The sequence below is a fragment of the Pelobates fuscus genome, chromosome 3 (assembly GCF_036172605.1).
Source record: "Pelobates fuscus isolate aPelFus1 chromosome 3, aPelFus1.pri, whole genome shotgun sequence".
In the NCBI taxonomy this organism is placed as follows: Eukaryota; Metazoa; Chordata; class Amphibia; order Anura; family Pelobatidae; genus Pelobates; species Pelobates fuscus.
The window spans coordinates 178704416-178728406 of NC_086319.1; the positions used below are offsets into that span (position 1 = coordinate 178704416).

Consider the following 23991-nt stretch of genomic DNA (forward strand, 5'->3'; position numbering starts at 1 on the left):
TTGTCTTCCACAGTCAGAGTTTTAAAAGACCACTTCTAACAAACCTGAACAGTGCTCAGATCACCTACAGCTTGAAGGAAAAGGCCTTATGCATATCTGAGTTTCTGCAAGGTACACTATGGAGGAAACTATCTACTCTTAATACTGGACACTATAATTGTATTGAATTTTTAACCACTTGCATACTTTTAAACTATGTATCTCTAACCACCATTTCTTTGTCATTTTATCTTAACTGGGTGTGCTTGTTCTTTAATATATGTATGTGTGTGTGTGTGTGTGTGTGTGTATATATACATGTGTGTATTTGTATGTATATATATATAGATGTGTGTGTTTGCTCACACATACATGCATATATTCTGCAGTTTATCTTGTCCTGCATGCTAAGGCTAGTTGCTCCCTGCCCTGCTCATCACTGGTTTGTTAACTTAAATGTTATTTAACATTCTGCTTATCTCTAAAGACTTTCTCTGTTATTTTTGCTCTCCCCCCCTTATTTTATTGATACCCACCCAAATGTCTTGCTTGACCAATCCTCACCTCTTCTGTGCATCTCCATTCCATAGATTTTATTGCAGTCCTGTTTTGACCCTATCATCCTTGTCTTCCACAGTCAGAGTTTTAAAAGACCACTTCTAACAAACCTGAACAGTGCTCAGATCACCTACAGCTTGAAGGAAAAGGCCTTATGCATATCTGAGTTTCTGCAAGGTACACTATGGAGGAAACTATCTACTCTTAATACTGGACACTATAATTGTATTGAATTTTTAACCACTTGCATACTTTTAAACTATGTATCTCTAACCACCATTTCTTTGTCATTTTATCTTAACTGGGTGTGCTTGTTCTTTAATATATGTATGTGTGTGTGTGTGTGTGTGTGTGTATATATACATGTGTGTATTTGTATGTATATATATATAGATGTGTGTGTTTGCTCACACATACATGCATATATTCTGCAGTTTATCTTGTCCTGCATGCTAAGGCTAGTTGCTCCCTGCCCTGCTCATCACTGGTTTGTTAACTTAAATGTTATTTAACATTCTGCTTATCTCTAAAGACTTTCTCTGTTATTTTTGCTCTCCCCCCCTTATTTTATTGATACCCACCCAAATGTCTTGCTTGACCAATCCTCACCTCTTCTGTGCATCTCCATTCCATAGATTTTATTGCAGTCCTGTTTTGACCCTATCATCCTTGTCTTCCACAGTCAGAGTTTTAAAAGACCACTTCTAACAAACCTGAACAGTGCTCAGATCACCTACAGCTTGAAGGAAAAGGCCTTATGCATATCTGAGTTTCTGCAAGGTACACTATGGAGGAAACTATCTACTCTTAATACTGGACACTATAATTGTATTGAATTTTTAACCACTTGCATACTTTTAAACTATGTATCTCTAACCACCATTTCTTTGTCATTTTATCTTAACTGGGTGTGCTTGTTCTTTAATATATGTATGTGTGTGTGTGTGTGTGTGTGTGTATATATACATGTGTGTATTTGTATGTATATATATATAGATGTGTGTGTTTGCTCACACATACATGCATATATTCTGCAGTTTATCTTGTCCTGCATGCTAAGGCTAGTTGCTCCCTGCCCTGCTCATCACTGGTTTGTTAACTTAAATGTTATTTAACATTCTGCTTATCTCTAAAGACTTTCTCTGTTATTTTTGCTCTCCCCCCCTTATTTTATTGATACCCACCCAAATGTCTTGCTTGACCAATCCTCACCTCTTCTGTGCATCTCCATTCCATAGATTTTATTGCAGTCCTGTTTTGACCCTATCATCCTTGTCTTCCACAGTCAGAGTTTTAAAAGACCACTTCTAACAAACCTGAACAGTGCTCAGATCACCTACAGCTTGAAGGAAAAGGCCTTATGCATATCTGAGTTTCTGCAAGGTACACTATGGAGGAAACTATCTACTCTTAATACTGGACACTATAATTGTATTGAATTTTTAACCACTTGCATACTTTTAAACTATGTATCTCTAACCACCATTTCTTTGTCATTTTATCTTAACTGGGTGTGCTTGTTCTTTAATATATGTATGTGTGTGTGTGTGTGTGTGTGTGTATATATACATGTGTGTATTTGTATGTATATATATATAGATGTGTGTGTTTGCTCACACATACATGCATATATTCTGCAGTTTATCTTGTCCTGCATGCTAAGGCTAGTTGCTCCCTGCCCTGCTCATCACTGGTTTGTTAACTTAAATGTTATTTAACATTCTGCTTATCTCTAAAGACTTTCTCTGTTATTTTTGCTCTCCCCCCCTTATTTTATTGATACCCACCCAAATGTCTTGCTTGACCAATCCTCACCTCTTCTGTGCATCTCCATTCCATAGATTTTATTGCAGTCCTGTTTTGACCCTATCATCCTTGTCTTCCACAGTCAGAGTTTTAAAAGACCACTTCTAACAAACCTGAACAGTGCTCAGATCACCTACAGCTTGAAGGAAAAGGCCTTATGCATATCTGAGTTTCTGCAAGGTACACTATGGAGGAAACTATCTACTCTTAATACTGGACACTATAATTGTATTGAATTTTTAACCACTTGCATACTTTTAAACTATGTATCTCTAACCACCATTTCTTTGTCATTTTATCTTAACTGGGTGTGCTTGTTCTTTAATATATGTATGTGTGTGTGTGTGTGTGTGTGTGTATATATACATGTGTGTATTTGTATGTATATATATATAGATGTGTGTGTTTGCTCACACATACATGCATATATTCTGCAGTTTATCTTGTCCTGCATGCTAAGGCTAGTTGCTCCCTGCCCTGCTCATCACTGGTTTGTTAACTTAAATGTTATTTAACATTCTGCTTATCTCTAAAGACTTTCTCTGTTATTTTTGCTCTCCCCCCCTTATTTTATTGATACCCACCCAAATGTCTTGCTTGACCAATCCTCACCTCTTCTGTGCATCTCCATTCCATAGATTTTATTGCAGTCCTGTTTTGACCCTATCATCCTTGTCTTCCACAGTCAGAGTTTTAAAAGACCACTTCTAACAAACCTGAACAGTGCTCAGGGTCCCACCCACCCCTCCCCAACACCACCCCACCCCAAGTTTCTTACTACATTTATAGATAGAATCCCTCACACAACTTTAGATATCTCCAAATAGCAGCTGCAAACACCACCAGTAATGAGCACAATCCACCTTCTTAACCCCTAACACTCAGTCCTCCTTCTTACTTCGGCTCATTCTCCTTTCCTCTAATTACCTACCCATCAGAGCAATGCTCTATACTCTCCTCCTCTCCTTCTCTCTTATCTCCCTCAGAATCAAAATATCCCATTCCACCCACCTCCCTCAACACACTCATATTTACATCAATCCCTCTTTGCTACACTCCCCCCTTCTCTCATCTCAAGCCCTGCACTCATTTCTCTATTCTCTCTCTCCTGCTCTATCCCAATCTCACCCTAGTCGCCACCCATATAAAACCCATTCACACCTCCTGTCACTATCTCTCCTCCTACTTCTGGCAGCTGGTGACGTCTCTCCCAACCCAGGGCCCCACACCTCATCTGCTCACACCGAAATAAATAGAAACCATGCAAACCTCCTCCTAATACCCTGCAGTTTATCCAACTCTACCAAAATTCAGTGTGCACTCTGGAACGCTCGCTCCATTTGAACTAACATCAAATCTACAGCTATACATGACCTCATCATCTCTAACTCGCTCACAATATTGGCACTCACTGAGACCTGGCTGTCCCCATCCGATACCGCTACTCCTGCTTCTTTATGTTTCGGTGGTCTACAGTTCTCCCATACTCCTAGACTCGACTGTAAAGGAGGTGGTGTAGGCATCCTTCTCTCCCCTCAATGCACCTTTCAACCTATCCTCCCTGCCCCTGCCCTATCCTTTACTTCCTTTGAAGTTCACACTGTACGCCTTTTTAAGCCCACTCCTTTAAGAATTGCCATCATCTATCGCCCCCCCGGTCACCCTAAACTATTTATTGAACACTTTTCCTCCTGGTTACCCCATTTTCTTTCCTCTAGCACTCCCTCTCTCATACTTGGGGACTTCAATATCCCTATCAACAAGCTCAACTGCCCTGATGCCTCCCGTCTGCTCTCTGTAACCTCCTCCTTTGGACTCACACAGATTTCCTCCTCCGCAACTCACACTGCAGGAAACACTCTTGACCTCATCTTCACCAATCTCTGTACCACCTCTGATCTCTCCACTGATCCATTTCCTTTGTCTGACCACCATCTGCTAACATTTAACATCTGCATACCTCATACCAAAATTTCAACACCATCAACTCTCCAACCTCGCAGAAACCTCAACTCCCTCGATCTCCAGCACTTCTCCACCACACTCCAAACACTCCTTTTATCCATCTCAAATCTCAACTGCCCTAACTCTGCAACCTCACTCTACAACTCCACTCTCTCCTCTCAACTTGACATCATGGCACCTCCTACAGTTAAACGCAGCAAGCGCCCCCAACTACAACCCTGGCACACTAAGCTGACCCGTTACCTCCAAAAATGTTCCAGAACTGCTGAACGCTGCTGGAGAAAGTCTCACTCTGCATCTGACTTTGTCCACTATAAATTTATGCTGCGCTCCTACAGCATGGCTCTTTCCTCTGCAAAAGTAAACTACTTCAAAACCCTCATAAGTACACTGTCCCATCAACCCAAACACCTGTTTCACACTTTTGATGCTCTTCTTCGCCCTGTGACTACCCCTCCTTCCACCACCTTGTCCGCCACAAACTTTGCATCTCATTTCACTGAGAAGATCTCTACAATCAGGAAAGAGATCTCTAATCTCTCTCCTTCCCCTATCATTATATCACCCAACCCCACTCCCCCTGCCATCCTATGCACATTTGCACCTGCTACAGCACAAGAGGTTTCTGCACTGCTCCTGTCCTCCCGCCCCACCACCTGCTCTCTCGATCCTATTCCCTCGCATCTCATCCGCACTTTGTCTCCCTCTCTTGCTCTTCCTCTCGCTAGCATTTTCAATCTCTCCCTTTCCTCTGGCACATTTCCCTCACCCTTCAAACATGCAACCGTAACCCCGATTCTGAAAAAGCCCAACCTTGATCCCAACTCCCCATCCAACTACCGCCCTATCTCGCTACTCCCATTTGCCTCCAAGATCCTCGAGAGAGTTGTGTATGCCAGATTGACAGACTTTCTCGAATCCAACTCTCTGCTTGACCCCCTTCAGTCTGGATTCCGCGCTGGTCACTCTGTCGAAACTGCTGTGACCAAAGTATCCAACGACTTAATTGCCGCTAAATCTCACGGCCAATACTCTATCCTAATCCTCCTTGATCTTTCTGCCGCATTTGACACTGTTGATCATCAACAGCTTCTTCACATTCTTCGTAACTTTGGTCTACGGGATACTGCTCTCTCCTGGTGCTCCTCCTACCTCTCCCAGCGCTCTTTCAGTGTTTCTTTCTCTGGTTCTGCCTCTTCTCACCAACCCCTCTCTGTCGGCGTCCCCCAAGGATCTGTCCTCGGCCCCCTACTGTTCTCTATCTATACTGCCTCCCTTGGTAAACTCATCAGCTCCTTTGGTTTCCAATATCATTTATATGCAGATGACACGCAAATCTACCTGTCCTCCCCTGATCTCTCTCCGCCCACCTTGACTCGTGTTTCTGACTGCCTCTCTGCTATTTCCAACTGGATGGCTGCTCACTTCCTTAAACTCAACCTGTCCAAAACAGAACTTCTAGTTTTTCCTCCCTCAAGTGCTGCTACTCCTGTTGTCTCCATCCAAGTCAACGGCGCTACTATCACCTCTACCTCGCAGGCTCGCTGCCTAGGGGTTCTTTTCGATTCTGACCTCTCTTTTACTCCCCATGTCCAATCGATAGTTAAATCCTGTCGCTTCCAACTCAAGAACATAGCGCGCATTCGCCCATATCTAACGCCGGACGCGGCTAAGATATTGGTTCATGCTGTTGTTCTCTCTCGCCTCGGCTACTGCAATCCCCTTCTGACCGGTCTTACATGTTCCCAGCTTGCACCGCTGCAATCTGTAATGAACGCGGCTGCGAGGCTTATTTTCCTGTCCGGTCGCACCTCCCATGCCTCCACGCTCTGTCAGTCCCTGCATTGGCTTCCAGTTAGATATAGGGCCCAATTCAAAATTCTGGCACTTGCTTACAAATCCCTACATAATGCTGCTCCAACATACCTATCCTCCCTCATACACAAGTATGTCCCGTCGAGACCCCTGCGCTCATCCCAAGACCTACGCCTATCCTCTGCCCGGATCCCCACCTCTGACGCTCGCCTTCAAGACTTCTCTAGGGCTGCACCTATTCTGTGGAACTCACTTCCCTCCTCAATCAGACTTTCACCCAGCCTCCACTCCTTCAAAAAATCTTTGAAAACTCACTTCTTCGTTAAAGCGTATCAATTAAACTGTCAGCAGGCTTCTCATCCCCCACCCCATGACTCCTTTCCTGCAACTGTCAAAAATGACCTACCAAGCACTCAATAAACCCTTCTCTAACAAACTATTTAATTCCCCTACTTTAACCCGTTTGTGTCACTATACCCCACTCCCTCTAGCATGTAAGCTCATTGAGCAGGGCCCTCAACCCCCTCTGTTCCAGTACGTCCAGTGATCTCAATTATGTGTCTGTTAGTCCACCCATTGTACAGCGCTACGGAATTTGTTGGCGCTATATAAATAATAAAATAATAATAATAATAATAATAATATCATCGTTGTAATACATTTTACTGTTTTGAAATACTAATATTTGTGTTCAGCGAAGTCTCCCAAGTAAAACAGTACCCCCCATGTACAGGTTTTATGGTGTCTTGGAAAGTTATAGGGTTAAATATAGTGCTAACAGATTAAATTCCCTATACTTTCGGCCTGGGTTGTCAGGCATGTCCCACAAATTGTAATTAATAAAATGACCTAATTATGTAAAAATATTACATAAATATATACGTAGAATTAATATATATGTATATATATATATATAAATATATATATATGTATATATATATATACATATATATATATATATATATATACGTATGTATATACAGTATATATAATTTTTTTATTAAATGTATTTTTATATATAGATATAGGTATAGGTATAGGTATATGTATATAGTGATATATACGTATATACTTATGTATATAGATATATACATTGTTTCATTCTATTTTGATATCAATATATAATTATATAAATATATATATTAATTAAAAATATATATATTTTTTATTTTTAACGTACCAGTATTTACATTTTTTTAGATTATATATATATATATATATATATATATGATTTAAGTACCGTTTATACTCGAGTATAAGTTGACCCGAATATAAGCCGAGGCCCCTAATTTTACCACAAAAAATTTATTGACTCGAGTATAAGCCTAAGGTGGGAAATGCAGCAGCTACTGGTAAATTTCTAAATAAAATTAGATCCCAATAAAATTACATTAATTGAATATTTATTTACAGTGTGTGTATATAATGAATGCAGTGTGTGTGTGTGTTTGTGTAGTGTGTGTATATAATTAATGCAGAGTGTGTTTGTGTTTGTGTGTAGTGTGTGTATATAATGAATGCAGAATGTGTGTGTGTATAATGCAGTGTGTGTTTGTATGAATGCAATGTGTGTGTATATAATGCAGAGTGTGTTTGTATGAGTGTGTGTGTATATAATGCAGAGTATGTGTTTGTATGAGTGTGTGTGTATATAATGCAGAGTATGTGTTTGTATGAGTGTGTGTGTATGTAAAGCAGTGTGTGTGTGTATATAATGCAGAGTGTGTGCATTATATACACACACACTCTGCATTATATACACACACACACACTATGTGTGTATATAATGCAGAGTGTGTGTTTGTGTGAATGCAGAGTGTGTATGTGTGTGTTTGTGTAGTGTATGTAAACTGGGTGGGGGGAGGGCATTTTTATTATTTTTTATATGTTTTTAATTTTAATATTATTTTATTTTTTTATTTTAATATTATTATTTTATTTTTGTTATTTTTTATTTTAATATTATAAAATGAAATCCCTGGTGGTCCAGTGGATGGGCTGTGCAGTGGGGGGGTCGGCAGGAAGGGTTTACTTACCTTTACAGCAGCTCCTGTCAGCTCCGTGCAGCTCCCCTGTCAGCTCCCCTCTTCAGCTCACAGTGTAAGTCTCACGGTCTGCGTGCTGCGTGGAGCGTTGCCACGGTAACCTGTGGCACCGCTCTGACGGCCGTGGGTGTCGCGAGACTTACACTGTGAGCTGAACAGGGGAGCTGAACGGAGCTGACAGGGGAGCTGCACGGAGCTGCTGTAAAGGTAAGTAAACGCTTCCTGCTTGCCACCAACAGGACCGCCGGGTTTGTAATGAGCCTGGCGGTCCTGGTCTGTATTATGGCAATGTAAGTTGCCATAATACAGACACTGACTCGAGTATAAGCCAAATGGGGCTTTTTCAGCACAAAAAATGTGCCGAAAAACTCGGCTTATACTCGAGTATATACGGTATATATTATTTCATTTTTAACTGTTTTAAACTTTTATTATACATTTTACAGCCAGCAAGGGGACTGCCTGTCATGCCGTCCATGTGATGGTGAGGTCCTCACAAGGACCTCGCGATCACATGGCCCAGGAGGGCCGGATCGAAAGCAGGGGGACTCCCTGGGATGCTCACCGGGTAAGTATTAAGGATGGCGGGGACGTTCTATGCTGCCCGCCGGCGTTTAGGACCGGGTTCCCAAGCACGGCATAGAACGCCCGCCGTCCTTAAGGGGTTAAAGGGACACTATAGTCACCAAAACAACTTTAGCTTAATGAAGCAGTTTTTGGTGTACAGACCATGCCTCTAAAGTTTCAATGCTCAATTCTAGGAGTTAAATCCCTTTTGTTTATGTTTATGCAGCCCTAGCCACACCTCCCTTGGCAGTGGCTGACACAGCCTGCTTGAAACACAAAATGGTTTCACTTTCAATCAGATAGTAACTTGCTTCAAAAATATGTATTATCTGCTCTCTAAATTGAACTTCATTCGCATACAGGAGGCTCCTGTAGGGTCTAGCAAGCTATTAGCAAACCAGGAGATAAGAAATGTTCAATTAAACAGAATATGCCATAAAGGAAGTCTAAACATTAGATGACTCTTTACAGGAAGTGTTTAGGAAGGTTGTGCAAGTCACATGCAAGGAGGTGTGACTAAGGCTACATAAACAAGGAGATTTAACTCCAAAATGGCAGATTAGAGAAGTGAGACTGCAGGGGTTTGATCTGTACATTAAAATTGCTTCATTGAGCTAAAGTTGGATTGGTGACTCTAGTTTCCTCTTAAGGGGTTAAAACAAGAACAAAGTATCATATCTACACAGACTGATTTCTAAACACAGTTTAAAGACACATTACTATGAGTAAATAGATACAGGTAAATAGGGACACTTGGGAGATATGACATTGTTCTTTCTTCTTGGGTTGTCATGAGGTTAATAGCATCATGGAGTGGAGTTGAAACTCTTGGTTTGAATATGTGTATCTGTGGGTTTAAGGTGTTGAACATGGCGTGATTTTAAATGGACAGAGCCAAGCTGGTCAGTGGGTAAAGTAAATTATTGTAGTGGTGCTGGTAAACTATGTTTATGGCCCAACTGTATGTAGCTCTCAACATTGGTTGGGCCTAAAGGAGTGTGCCACTGATGCAGTTTATACGTTTATATCACTGGCAAAGTCCAAAGGGGATCGGACCATTTGAGAACAATGAATGCACCTCAGGCTGACTGCATGCTGCACTACCATCCACACTCAGGGCTGCACATGCACCGAGTACTGTTAAAACAGTATATCCAGGTGTATCACACAAGGGAACAAAAAAAAACAAGGGCTGACCCTCCAAAACCAGGACTATTGGGAGGACTGAACTGTTTAAAAACAACAACAAAGAATTGACCATCTTGATCCCACCCCCTCGTTTCACTGCCTTATTATCCATCTATATATTTGCTCTGCATGCCTGTGTATAAGTGAGGATTGTACGAAAATAAAAGTCACTGGGATATAGGAATATGTTGAATTGCAGAAATCTCTGCAACCCTTTTGGTGCGGCTTAATTATTTCTGCACCATAAAAATTACAACGGGAGCTGCATTGATAGCTAACAATGATAGCTAACAATCGCCATAGCCACAACAATAATCTGTGTTAGTTATGGTGCTTAGAGCGTCCCTTTAAGAGTGTAAAAATAAACCATTCTCTGCTGCTCACTATAGAAAAAGGAAGCCTAAGAAATAATTCAAACAAAAATAGCATTGGAGACACTTAGAGCCTGCTAAATGAAAGGTTCAGATTTAGTGCTTTCAATGTAACCTCTTGTGGAGACTACTTTCTGAGTTAGTCAGCCATATTCAGTGCTTTTTCAGGGAAATTGGGTTGATTTGGTTGGGGGACAATTCACGTATATATTTTCACTCTTATATTTTGTCTCATGGCACCTATATATTTTGTGATTGCTTACACAGAAAGTGTGCTTTTGTACGGTGGCGCTTTTTTCTTCCTTATGCTTTCTGGTGGCATTTAATAAAATGATAACATAATAATCTACAAGATGGTTTTGCAAAATGTTATAGAAAAGTCAAATCTGTGAATATCCTAAGGAATTTTGTCTAAAGACTACTTCAACCTGACCTAAATTGTAAAAAAAAAAATGTGTTGAATGGAAAATAAACCAAAAAAAGGTTAAACGGATCAGTTTCAGACAGCAAGCAGAGCAGTGTTGACAAAAGAATGGGACAGACTTTGTGTGACTTCTGGTGTGCAATCAAGTGTAAGTGTGAAATTTGTCCTATGGTGGCTGAATACAAGAGGTCACTTAGAGGTGGCTGGGCTGACAAACTGCAACAGTCCTAGATTTATACAAACAACACTGCAGTCTGCAACACAACCCAATCACACAGGACATTTGTAGGTATTTATCCGTAAATTGATAAGGACGGTGTGACCCAGCACTGGAAATGGGAGGTTGCACTTTTCACTAGCTGCAATTAGTGAAAAAGATTATGTTCGCCGGCGAACATAGCGTGTTCGTGCTCGCGAACACAAGCGATGTTCGGTCCGCCCCCTATTTAGTCCGCCCCCTATTGAGTAAATAGGGGCGGACCGAACATCGCGCGTGTTCGCGACCGCGAACACGCTATGTTCGCCGGCAAACGGTTCCCGGCGAACTGTTCGGGACATCACTAGCTGCAATACATACACATTTATATATATATATATATATATATATATATATATATATATATATTTATTTATACAAAATACACAATCCAGCGCACTCGCTTATTCACTAAATGATGATTTCAAATCTTACAGATTGTAATAGTTTTATTTAAAAACACCTCACCTAGGCAAAAAAATAATGGGTGTTTAGTTACATTATATGATCATATATTGCATAAGCCTGCCCCAACATCAATGTACCCCATTCTCGGCAGGTCCTACTCTAGCAGCCTAATGCTTGCTCTTGGTTGGTCTAGGATGCTAGAGTAGGACCTGCCAAGATTGGGATACATAGAAGAGAAGTCCAGGCACTCGGGATACAAAAAGGCAAATGTATTGAACCCACAAAATAAATTTGCCTTTTTGGATCCTGGGAGTGCCTGGACTTATCTTCTATTTTTCCTCATCAAATACTTGGTTCCTGGTACTGGGACTGATCTGGTGCACCCGGATACATTTCAAATGGGTTTGTGTGCAGTTCCACATTCCTGCTACATTATATTCAAATAATGGGATACATTGTGTATTTTGTATATTTTGGCCCCAGCAGCACCCTATAATGTATGCATGTTCAGGTGAGTGCAGCCCTCTTGGTTTTATATATATATATATATAACCTGTGGGTTATTTTATAGGGGGAAGTCATGCTCTGTTACTTAACTGTTACTGGGCTTTCAGAAGAGGTGCCAGTTCTCAACGTTGGCCAAAGAAATAAAAAACTGTGCATATTTTTTTTTTTTTTTTTCTTGGCTAGTTTTGTTAAAATTTGCAAGTCAGTTCTCAGCTCCCTAGAACCACCTGTTTAGTAAATAGACAACTATGGATGTAAGTCTTCTTGCTACACACAGATGTGTTATCAATATGTAATTTAATGGATAAAAATAAAGTAAAAGACAAAACAGGAAAATAATTATTATAAGTGTGAGTTGCTTTGTTGGAAAAAAAGACAAATATGTCCCAGTGTATCAATGTATATAAATGTGTTATATAAAAAATACAAATGTAATTACTGTAAGGAGAATGTAACACATTAAATTAGGGAAAAGTGGGATAAAACATGGGGCAAACATGTACTTAACCCCTTAAGGACCAAACTTCTGGAATAAAATGGAATCATGACGTGTCAGACATGTCATGTGTCCTTAAGGGGTTAAATAAAGCAATGATGATGTTTCTATTATTCAGTAACATGGCGGTACAAGTGATTGATTGATTGATTGATTAATTAATTATAGAATACTTGTCACCTAGCTGTAAAGACTTTATTGAGGTCGTGCCGTAACCCTAAATGGCACATGCCTAATTCCAATCTAATATTTTACATATATATGGTACAGAGAAAGGCAAATAAATACACTGTGCATAACACACATTGCTCATTATTTTATCGAACAATCAAATCAAAATGAATAAAATATAAAAATAAGCAATTTCTGGCAACATAGAATCCTCTAATACATTTGGAAACATCTGAAAGTTTAATTTAGAATCATGTTGATAGCAGAATTGTTTTTATAGAGGCATATTAACTTGATGACTTCAGTTCCCATAATGCCCAAACATCTTGCTGGCTGAACTAACAGGAGTGGGAATCCTAACGAGCTAGACTGTTAGACATAACCTCTTCCTGGATTACTATTCAGATGCACTGTAAGACCCATTAGTGTAATACAAAGAATAAACTCTATCAATCGATATTCTTTCTACAAATATTTGATCTGGAGACATATTACCCTGCAATACTTAGTATGCCATGGCCTGCAGTTTAATTTAAAATAATGACCTGCTGCTGTTATACAATTCAAAAACATTGCAATACATATGCTGCTGTTTGTCTATCTGTATGACAACCTTTGCCAAAAAAAAAAAAAGGCTCCCAAAGGGAGTGAGTATTTAAAGCAGGTAAATTAACCACCAAATGATCTGTGCGTGTATTTATAGAGCAAAGAAAAACAAAGCTTGCATTCATCATTGATGCTGCTTGTGTGAGCGAGGATGTAGAGAGTCAAACCATTTCTTAAGGCCTCCCTTTCCCGATATTATAGTGATCAGCTTTCCATTGGTATTCAATACAACCCTCCTCTCAGCCATCATATACATAACAAAAAACACGAGTGTATAGATAGATCGATAGACAGACAGACTCACACACAGACATACATCACATACATATATGATATGTATATAGATACATACATATATATATATATATATATATATATATATATATATATATATTTTACAGCTTTTGATAGACTAGCTCTGTGTATAAATGGTATACACACCTATCTTTCTCATTTAAGATGGAACTTGCATTACATAAATGAGAGCAATGTACTGCTGCTGCCTTGAATGTTATAGACAGATGCAGGAGTAGAACCAGATATAGTAGATAAGGCAGGCTCTCCAAGTACCTGCTGCCTGGATGCAGATTTTGGGTACCACTGCTGTCTATCCATCCTCTTAATGTTCAGACCCATGGCAACCATGCACATAACATGACATACCGGTTATTTTTGAGTGTAAAGTTGTCCAAGTCTAGGGCATGAACCCCCTCCCTTCCGCCCCCACATCGGGATGCATGTAAAAATATGCAATGCGTTACCGGACTAAATTAATTTTACTATCCACTTACCACCACTAGACAAAGGAGAAATCTTCCAGATCCAATGGATCTCAGCTCACAGGTCCTGCCAGGGGGTCCAAACGGATGCAACAAATATATATGTGTGCCTGCTGGTTTATGGAAATTCTCTTCGCAAAAAAAAAACAAATAAAAAAAAAAAACCCAAAATATATATGTATTTATAATATAAAATAGAGGAAAGAGTGCATATAAAATGCTCAGAGCACACTGCAACACGTGAGCTGGGGTAATAGGCTCTCCTTCCAGATCTTCATTACCCTTCTGAGAGAATAAGGTTAGTGAATGATCTCACATGCAAAGAAAAAAAAAGAGAATCTATTGCATTATTGCCAGTGCCGTATATGGCAGAGACTCGTCCCAGCCAGGCTCCTGTATTAGTGTCTCTGCCTGCTCTGTTTCTATGGATATCGGGAGTCAGTCAAGCAGTGCGCGTGTACTACACACTACCCGGTAATGGTGGCTAGGGATAGAACGTCGGTGCTGAGAATTCCATACATCAGGATCGGTCCATGGAGCCGGTTGGGGTATTAGGGAGCTGGGTTAGGATGGGCAGGTAAGTGAGCAATGACATAGAATCTATAGGGAAGAAAGTGGGAGGGGCTTTGTGTATGATGGACAGGTGAGTGGGCTATGTCGGTGTGGAATGTGTAGGTGACAGGTAAAGAGAGCTGAGTGTATGTTGGGCTCTGTCTTGTACAGCCCGGTATAGAATGTGTAGGTGCAGTATGTGCAGCTGTGTGTTTAATCTCTAGGTGCAGCTTGGTGGTATGAGTATAGTTGTTGTATAAGAGGGGTAACTGATGGATTATGTAGTGTGTACCTTAGTATGGAATTTACAGGTGAGCAAGGTGTACCAAGAGCAGGTAAGTGGGTTTAGCTAGGTCATATAGCTCTGTATACCAGAGAGTAGGTGTGGTGTGTGACGTGCTAAATGTAGCATGGACAGGACGTGTAGGTTAGTTATATGGGTTTTAGATTTGCAGGTAAGTGGGATATCTCTTTTGAGCACTGTAGGGAATGTGCAATTAAAGGAGCACTCCAAGCACTATAGCCACTACAATCTGCTAAATTGGTTACTGCCAAGAGTGCCATCCAATATTAGGTCATCAAACTGTTTAATAGTTTGACAAGCAGCAGACACCAGGGCTATCAGCACTTTTTGGTAGTAGTAGGGGTTAATCCACGGTATCTCCACTGGTAGTCAGGATAAGCAGGTAAAACACAGGTAGCGTAGTAACAATCCTTTCCTTCCAAGAACTAGACGATACATAGCTTGGATGTCAACTGAGCTTTTATTCCACAGGGACAGTATTTATGCAGTTCTCCATGCAAGGGGTTTACAAACTGGTATTGCAGGGGTGTTAATCAAGGGGACTGTGTGGGAAACTGACCCTGAAAGGTTATTTCCCACCATGCCCTGCTGTACTGGAGAGATAATCACCCAATACTGTACTGTTAATTGGATTATCTCTCAGTAAAGCAAAATACTGCATTTTATATAAAAATACCCAACTGACATAATATTCATGACATTTAACCGAATGACCCCTTTTTACATAGCTGGGATCTGAGCACACCATCTAGTGAAATACCGCTCAGATCCCTGCACAATTAAACGAACACCGGTCAAATGACAGTTTTGTATTAACAGGTATTGAAATGCACGAATAGATTGGTTACGTTAGAATACCGAAAGAACCGGTTTCCCGAACGGCCTGGAAGTCCAGCGGTGTTTGTGCCGTCGAGTAGCCGATTTTAGTTCCAGGCACTCGACGACCAAACACCGCTGGGCTTTTGTGAACAAAGATGGCGCCACCACATGTTCGGTATATAAACGGCGGCCACACACGATACCTTAATTGGCGGCGGATACATTGTATCTACCGTTAAATGTGAGACACACGACCTCCTTTGGGTGGTCTCCCATTCGGTATATTATTCGTTTCACGAACAGTGTTGAAAGTCACTGTTTGTGAAACTACCATGTGAATGCTGGTAGCTTTCATGCCGCAAGCATACGAATGCTATGGATCTAATTATAAACCAAAATACAAATACAGACATATCAGGCAATCTTAAAGCAATAGCATCCTATACATAAAATGTCTCAAGCGGCTAGGTTTGTCAAGTGGTGTGTCAATTCTTTTATGGCAAAAGTATTTTACAATATTTGTTTAACTGATTTTGGTAAATTCTTAATCTCTATTGGAAAGGAATTAAGACAGACAAGGTTAATATAAAGTAAAATAAATAAAGCAATTAAAAGAAAAATACTGTAATGGCTGACTGGCTACTAGTGCCAATTGCACGCTTTACAGAGTACACACACAGCAAGATTAAGACTCCAGGTACTGAAGTGGATGATGAGCACTTTAACACTATCAGGAATCAGGACCATGTAAAAAAAAGTGAACACACTGCAGCAGTACCTTACAGGAAAATACACTGCAGTGGCATCCTACTCTCAATATCCACTAAAGGTATAGGCACACACTGACACACAGTACAGATACACACACGGACACACAGTGCAGATACATTCACTGACACTCAGTGCAGATACACACACTGACACACAGTGCAGATGCACACACTGCCACACATGCGGATGCACAGGCCCACATACAGACACACAAACACTGACACACATGCAAATGCACAGATACACTGGGGTTTACACTGACATACAGTTGAACAGATACTCTAATACACACACTACCACACAAGCAGATACACACTGACACACATGCAGATACAAAGACACATACACAGACATACACATAAATACACAGACACACAGATAAAAACACTGTCACATACAGTTGCACAAACACACTGATACACACACTGACAAACATGTTTGTACACAGAAACAACCACTGACACACATACAGAAACACACAATGACACACACACACCCATACATACAGATACACACACTGACAGATACAGACACACTTTCAGATACACACACAGATAAACACACATACAGATATACAGATACACATATACAAACAATGCCACACATGCAGACACACTGACTCACATGCAGAAAGAACCACTAACACACAAACAGATGCACAGATCAGATGCAAACAATGACGCACACAGATATACACACTGACACACACACAGATACACATACTGACATACAGATACAGTGGTATACAAATATACACACTGACACATACACAGATGTACAGATACACACAATGAGACACAGACATACAGATACACTTAAAGATGTCCAGAAACACACACACTGGAACACATACAGATACAACCAACGGCATACATACAGGTACAGACACACATATATACATACTGACACATACATATGTAGAGACACACACACTGCTACACATACAGATGTACAGATACACACACACAATGATACACAGATAGAGACATGGATACACATATACAGGTAAAGACACACTGATACATTCAGATGCAAACACTGACACACATACAGATTTACACACACATAGAAACACTGCCACACATGCGGATGCACAGACACACATATACAAACACTGACATACATACAGATACAGACACACATGCAAATGCGCAGATACACTGATAAACACACTGACATACAATTGCAGAGATACTCTGATACACACACTACCACACAAGCAGATACACACTGACACACATGCAGATACAAAGACACACACACTGACATACACATAAATACACAGACACACAGATAAAAACATTGTCACATACAGTTGCACAAACACACTGATACACACACTGACCCACATGTGTGTACACAGAAACCACTGACACACATACAGAAACACACAATGACACACACACACATACATATAGATACACACACTCAGGGCTGCCATCAGAAATTTTGGGGCCCCTGACAAAGCACAAAGTCTGCCCCCCCACCCCCCTGGGCCTGCCCACGAGTCCGCCCACAGGACTCCTACCTAGTCCGCTGACAATGATGCAGGGCTGAATGTGGTGTGTATAGTAAAAGTGAATTAGAATGTGTGTAATGGATGTATTGGTTTACAACAGTATTGTTGTAAATCAAAAATAGATATATTGTTAATACAACAGTATTAGATACTGATTGTGCAGTGAATGTTGAGTGTGTGTTTGTGTAGCGGATGCAGTGTGTATAGTGAACGCAGAGTGTGTTTGTGTAGTGGATGTAGTGTGTGTACAGTGATGTGGATGTAGTGATTGTGTGTACTAGATGCAATGTGTTTAGTGGATGCAGTGTCTGTAGTGGATGCAGTGTCTGTATTAGACGTAGTGTCTGTGTATAGTAAATGTAGATTGTTTGAATGTGTGGTGGATGTAGTGTGTGTACAGTGAATACAGGATGTTTGTGTAGTGGATACTGTGCGCATAGTTAATGCAGAGTGTATGTTAGTGTAATACATGCAGAGTGTGGGTTAGTGTGTAGTGAATGCAGTGTGTGTGTCAGTGTGTAGTGAATGCAGTGTGTGTTAGTGTGTAATGAATGCAGAGTGTGTGTGTCAATGTAATGAATGCAGAGTGTGTGTCGGTGTAATGAATGCAGAGTGCGTGTTAGTGTAGTGAATGCAGAGTGTGTTAGTGTAATGAATGCAGAGTGTGTGTGTCAGAGTAATGAATGCAGAGTGTGTTTTAGTGTAGTGATTGGAGAGTGTGTGTCGGTGTAGTGAATACAGAGTGTGTGTTAGTGTAGTGAATGCAGAGTCTGTGTCAGTGCAGTGAATGCAGAGTGTGTGTTAGTGTAGTAAATGCAGAGTATGTGTCAGTGTAATGAACGCAGAGTGTGTGTTAGTGTAGTGAATGCAGAGTGTGTGTTTTACTAGTGTATGCATGTTGTGCAAATGGAGCATCCCCCCCCCCACACATTAAATGTAATAAATGTTATTCTTACCTGGTTCAGGGAGGGGGAGATTCCATTCCCTGGTGGTCTGGTCCCTATACTTGCAGAGGGGGCCCAGCAGACTGCATCTCTCTCTAACTCCCCGCGAGCTTGCGTGCTGCGCGGAGCGTTGCCATGGTAACCCGTGGCAACGCTCTGATGGCCACGGGTCTCGCAGGAGTTAGAGAGCGCAAAGAGCTGTAACATACAGATGCAGTCTGCTGGGCCCCCTCTGCAAGTATAGGGAACGGGGGGGCCCACAGCTGCACATATAGGTGCAGAGAGGGAATGTGGCTGCGCCCGTGACAACCGTCATGGTGTCACCCCCTGATGGCGGCCCTGCACACACTGAAACAGATACAGACACAGATATACACACATACAGATATACAGACACACATATACAAAAAGTAACACACATGCACACTGACACACATACAAATGCACAGATCAGATGCAAACAATGACGCACACAGATATACACACTGACATACACACAGATACACATACTGACACATACAGATACACTGGCATGCATACAGACACAACCACTGACACAGATACACTTACAGATGTACACTACACACACTGACACATGTACAGACACACAGATACACACAATGATACACAGACATACAGATACACATAAAGATGTCCAGACACACACACACACATTGAAACACATATAGATACAACCAATGGCATACATAGAGGTACAGACACACACTGACACATACAGATACACACACACAATGATGCACAGATAGAGACATATGGATACACCTATACAGGTAAAGACACACTGATACATTCAGATGCACACACTGACACACATACAGATGTACACACACATACAAACACTGATACACATGCAGATACAGAGACACAGATTCAAACACTGACACACATACAGTTGCACAGACATACAGATGCACACACTGACCCACATATGTACAGACAGATACGCACACACCGACACCCATGCAGAGGTATATACACAAAGATACACACTGATATACATCTATACCATTGGCACACATGCAGATACACACACTGACACACATATAGATACACAGACACCCAAATGCAAACACTGACACATACAGTTGCACAGATATATAGATACACACATGCACTTATACTGACACACATACAGATACAGACACACTGACACACATTCAGATACACACACTGACACACATACAGATGTACTGACAGACAGATACACACACTGACACATATACAGATTTACAGACATACAGATACACATACAGATGTATAGACACAGATACAAACATTGCCACACATGCAGATACACACACTGACACACATAGAGATGCACAGATACAAACAAATATGCACACAGATATACAGACATATAGATACACACACTGACACACACACAGATACACAAAGACACTAATAGAGATACATACACAGATATACAGATGCATAAACGCACAAATTGAAACACTACATACAGACATACATACATACAGACACATATACCGGCTTTTGCTTCTTCCTAGCACTCCAAGCAGATTACAAGGGGCCCAGTAGCGCTTTTTATGCGCAGCGGCACACGACTCGGCCCCTTATTGCACATGTCCATCAAATGGCCCATCAATGCCGTGCGATTGCACCACCATTATGAAATTTGGGGAGAGACGGGGTAACCACGGCTTTAGGTACCCCTGTTCTAAAGAAAACAATAGCGTTTTTTCTAGGCTTTCTTCATAACTAATATTTTCCACCCCCTTCTGATTGCCGCGCATGCGCATTAGGTCTCCCCGGCTGGTGGGCGGGATCAGTCTCGCCCACCGGCGGACACACTGGGAGGAGCGGCGGCGGGAGAAGAAGCAGCAACGTGGGACATCGTCGCCCCTTCAGTAACCGGGGATTGGGGGGTGGGAGGGAAAGGGGACCTGCAGTGCCAGGAAAACGGATTGTTTTCCCGGCACTGGAGTTTCCCTTTAGTTAATCCTATATTGGAGTGTATGAACTATAAAAGTATAAAAGTCACAAAATGAAAATATAATACATGAATGATAGTTACACACAGAGGACACTGATACACAGTTACACACAGAGGGCACTGACACACACATTTACACAGAAAGGACACTGACGCACACACACGGGACACAGACACACACATTTACACACAGAGGAAACTGACACACACATATACACACATTCACTGACAGATGTACTCTCAATGATTTTACACACTGACAGACAAAATTATTGACACACTCACTGACAGATACACTTAGTGACACATTCACTGGCAGACACACACACTCACCGACAGACACACTCAAAGACTTGACACATACTGACAGCCACAATCAATGATTTGACACACTGACAGACACATTCACTGATTTGGCACATGCTGACATACACATATACACTGACAGACACACACATTCTCTCATTCACACTCACAAGTATAATTTTTTTTAAATTGCTTTTATTTAAGACCACACAGCCAACCCTTGGGAGAGATGGAGTGGATCCTTTTCCTGGAGTCCAATATGGGGGCTGTGTGGTCATCTTCATGGTCTTCCAGAAGTGTCTTTCTCCATTCTCCCACTTGTGTACCCCTGGTTGAGAAACTAGGTCTTATGTGAGCTTTTTGCATTAGCAAGCAGACATTTAAAGGAACATTTTAGTGTTGGGAATAAAAAGCTGTGTCTATTATTGCCCCTTCCCCCCGGCAAATAACGGGTTAACATTTTTTTTAACACTCACCTTATTTACCCTTATTCTATCTTCCTCCTCTGATGTCAGCATTGAGGGGAAACCTAATGCGCCAAACACACTGATTCAGTGTTTTCCTGTGGGGGATTTGAAGGCGCTGGATGTCCTCATGCACAGCAGAGTCAAACTCCATGAAACAGCAGAAAGCACCTCTAATGTCTGTCTGGTAGACGGCCACTAGAGGCAGTCTTAATCCTGCAATGTAAACATTGCATTTTCTCAATGATAATAAAACAGTTTTGAACTGTGTGGTATAAAAAAACAACCCCAGTCACAGAGGTGAAGCGCTTTAACACCAATCACTTACCCCCCAAAGATGGAATATATAACCTATGGGGGAGAGATTGAAATATAGTGTAATATGTCCAATGACAAAGAGTGAATAATGGTGTAATTATATCCACTCACATGGAGATGGGCCTCATTAGGATAGGCTCAAATCTCTATTGCAGGCGCGTATTTTGGGGTCACGAACCCACTAGTTGGAGTGTCCCAGTATTCCTTAAAAATGAGATAAGAAGGAATTCCTAGTACAATATGTAGGACTCACAATGTAAATGTCACGTCCTGCTCTGTTCTGTGAAGATGTCTGGCAATGGCTTCTGGTATCCAGTACTCTTGTTACAATTCTTGTTTAGTTTTCTTGGTTTTTGGTTTTCTATTCTATGTCTGGTTTTCTTTATGCTGGGATTTCTGGGTTCATTCCTATAGTTCGTCCCTGGATTTCCCAGTCTCCAGGTTTCCTTTAAATGTTTGTTTTATTTGCCACACCCGTATGTTTCCATCTTTCATTATGTTTCAGTGTTCCTGCAGGCAGCTCCTCAAGGCTTCTGCCCTTTCTTGCAGGTAAGTGCTATATATGTCTTTTGGTTGTTTTAGCATACATAAGGCAGTTTAGGACCTGCCAGATATGGGGTACATTGGCGTTGTTGGCAGGCTTATGCAATGTATGATCATATAGTGTGACTAAATCCCCATGATTTCCATATGTAGTACTTCGTTATTTCTCCTCTTGTTTTGCCTTTGTTATCTTGTCTTGTTTTAGTTTGTATACCCAGTCCTGTCCAGTCCTGTCCAGTCATGCCTATGTTATGTTCATGTTTTCCTCATGTCTTGTGTATATGTTCTGGGTTTAGCTTACTATCTTTCTCTGGTTCTGGGTTCTATTAGTTCTGTCTTGTTTTCATGTTTGGTGCCTATCTCTAGTCTGCCTTGTTTCTAGTACTGGATACAATCTTGCTGTAGAGCCTCCCTATTAAGCTCCTGGGAGGTCTGCTTAATTTCCAAGCTCCTAGTTCCTGGTATCCGCTGAAGCTGATTCAGGGTCTTGGTATGTGGCTGCACAAACGCTGGTGCTCAACACCAGGGGGCGCGTGGTTACCCTGCACCAGACCCTGCTAATCCACCTCCACACTGTGACTCCTACTCTGAACATCAGGCTTACTGGGTCCTGGTCCTGCTCCGCCGCCTGGACACTGTGTCTGGGTCCCGGGCACCGGACCGCCACCCTGACTGTAAAACAGGTATATGCAAACTACTTACCTTGTTTAGAGCCTATAAACCTGGCTCTAAGTGTAGACACTTTAGTATCAATATAGGGGACACAGACCCTTCTTTGGTACTGGATCAGATTAATATGAAGTCCACAGGAAAGGTAGTATAATCTGACTATTTATTATAAAACAAATTAATACTTGAAAAAATTATAAAAGTCAAGACAAAGTACATAAAATGTTACTTAAAAGTACTCCTGTGCAGGCTCCCGAGACGCGTTTCGCCATGAAGGCTTTCTCAATCGGTATGTAGTTCCTCCGATTCAGTATTCCTTTTAAATCCGTCCAGATGTCTTCATTGGCTGATTACTATGCGGTAATAGACAACCTCTCTGCTTCAAATTGATGTACGGTAATCCCTCCAGACATATCTCTTCCTATCCGATTATGCTCCACAGGAAGTAGCGCGACAGAGCCTCCGTCACACCTATTACATTTCTCTACAATACATACTACTGAAGGGCAAACTCCTGGTAACTTGTCTCCTAGGGACCTAGAGTGCTTTACATTGAAAAGTTGTTCTTAAAGTAGTCCTTTTTAAAAAAACATCCTTGTATGATGTTGTTGCACGTTAGGACGTGAAAGAACATAAAAATGTGTCAATTATATAGTACAACAATATATATAATCTATGGTAATTACATATTTCTATCAATAAATAAATGTACCTTCACTTGTTAAAAGAGGTTGTAATTTATGAGAGTTGATAAACTAACTAGTAAAAATTGTAACTATCAAGTGATAAAGAGTAGTAATGTTTTAAAAATATATATTAAGAATAGATATATATATATATATATATATTAAAAAATATATATAATA

The 23991-nt window shown here is 41.0% G+C and overlaps 1 protein-coding gene across 4 annotated transcripts in view; it reads right to left on the bottom strand.

Annotated features, from left to right (window-relative positions):
* Positions 1 to 14637, bottom strand: part of ANKS1B (ankyrin repeat and sterile alpha motif domain containing 1B) — a 188704-nt gene extending 174067 nt beyond the window's left edge. For 2 of the 4 annotated variants that reach the window (XM_063447781.1, XM_063447783.1), the window contains exon 1: positions 13954 to 14637. The gene's annotated coding sequence lies outside the window, so the exon portion shown is untranslated. The remainder of the gene's footprint in view (positions 1 to 13953) is intronic. The other 2 variants (XM_063447782.1, XM_063447780.1) reach the window with 2 other exon arrangements.
* Positions 14638 to 23991: the final 9354 nt, after the last annotated feature.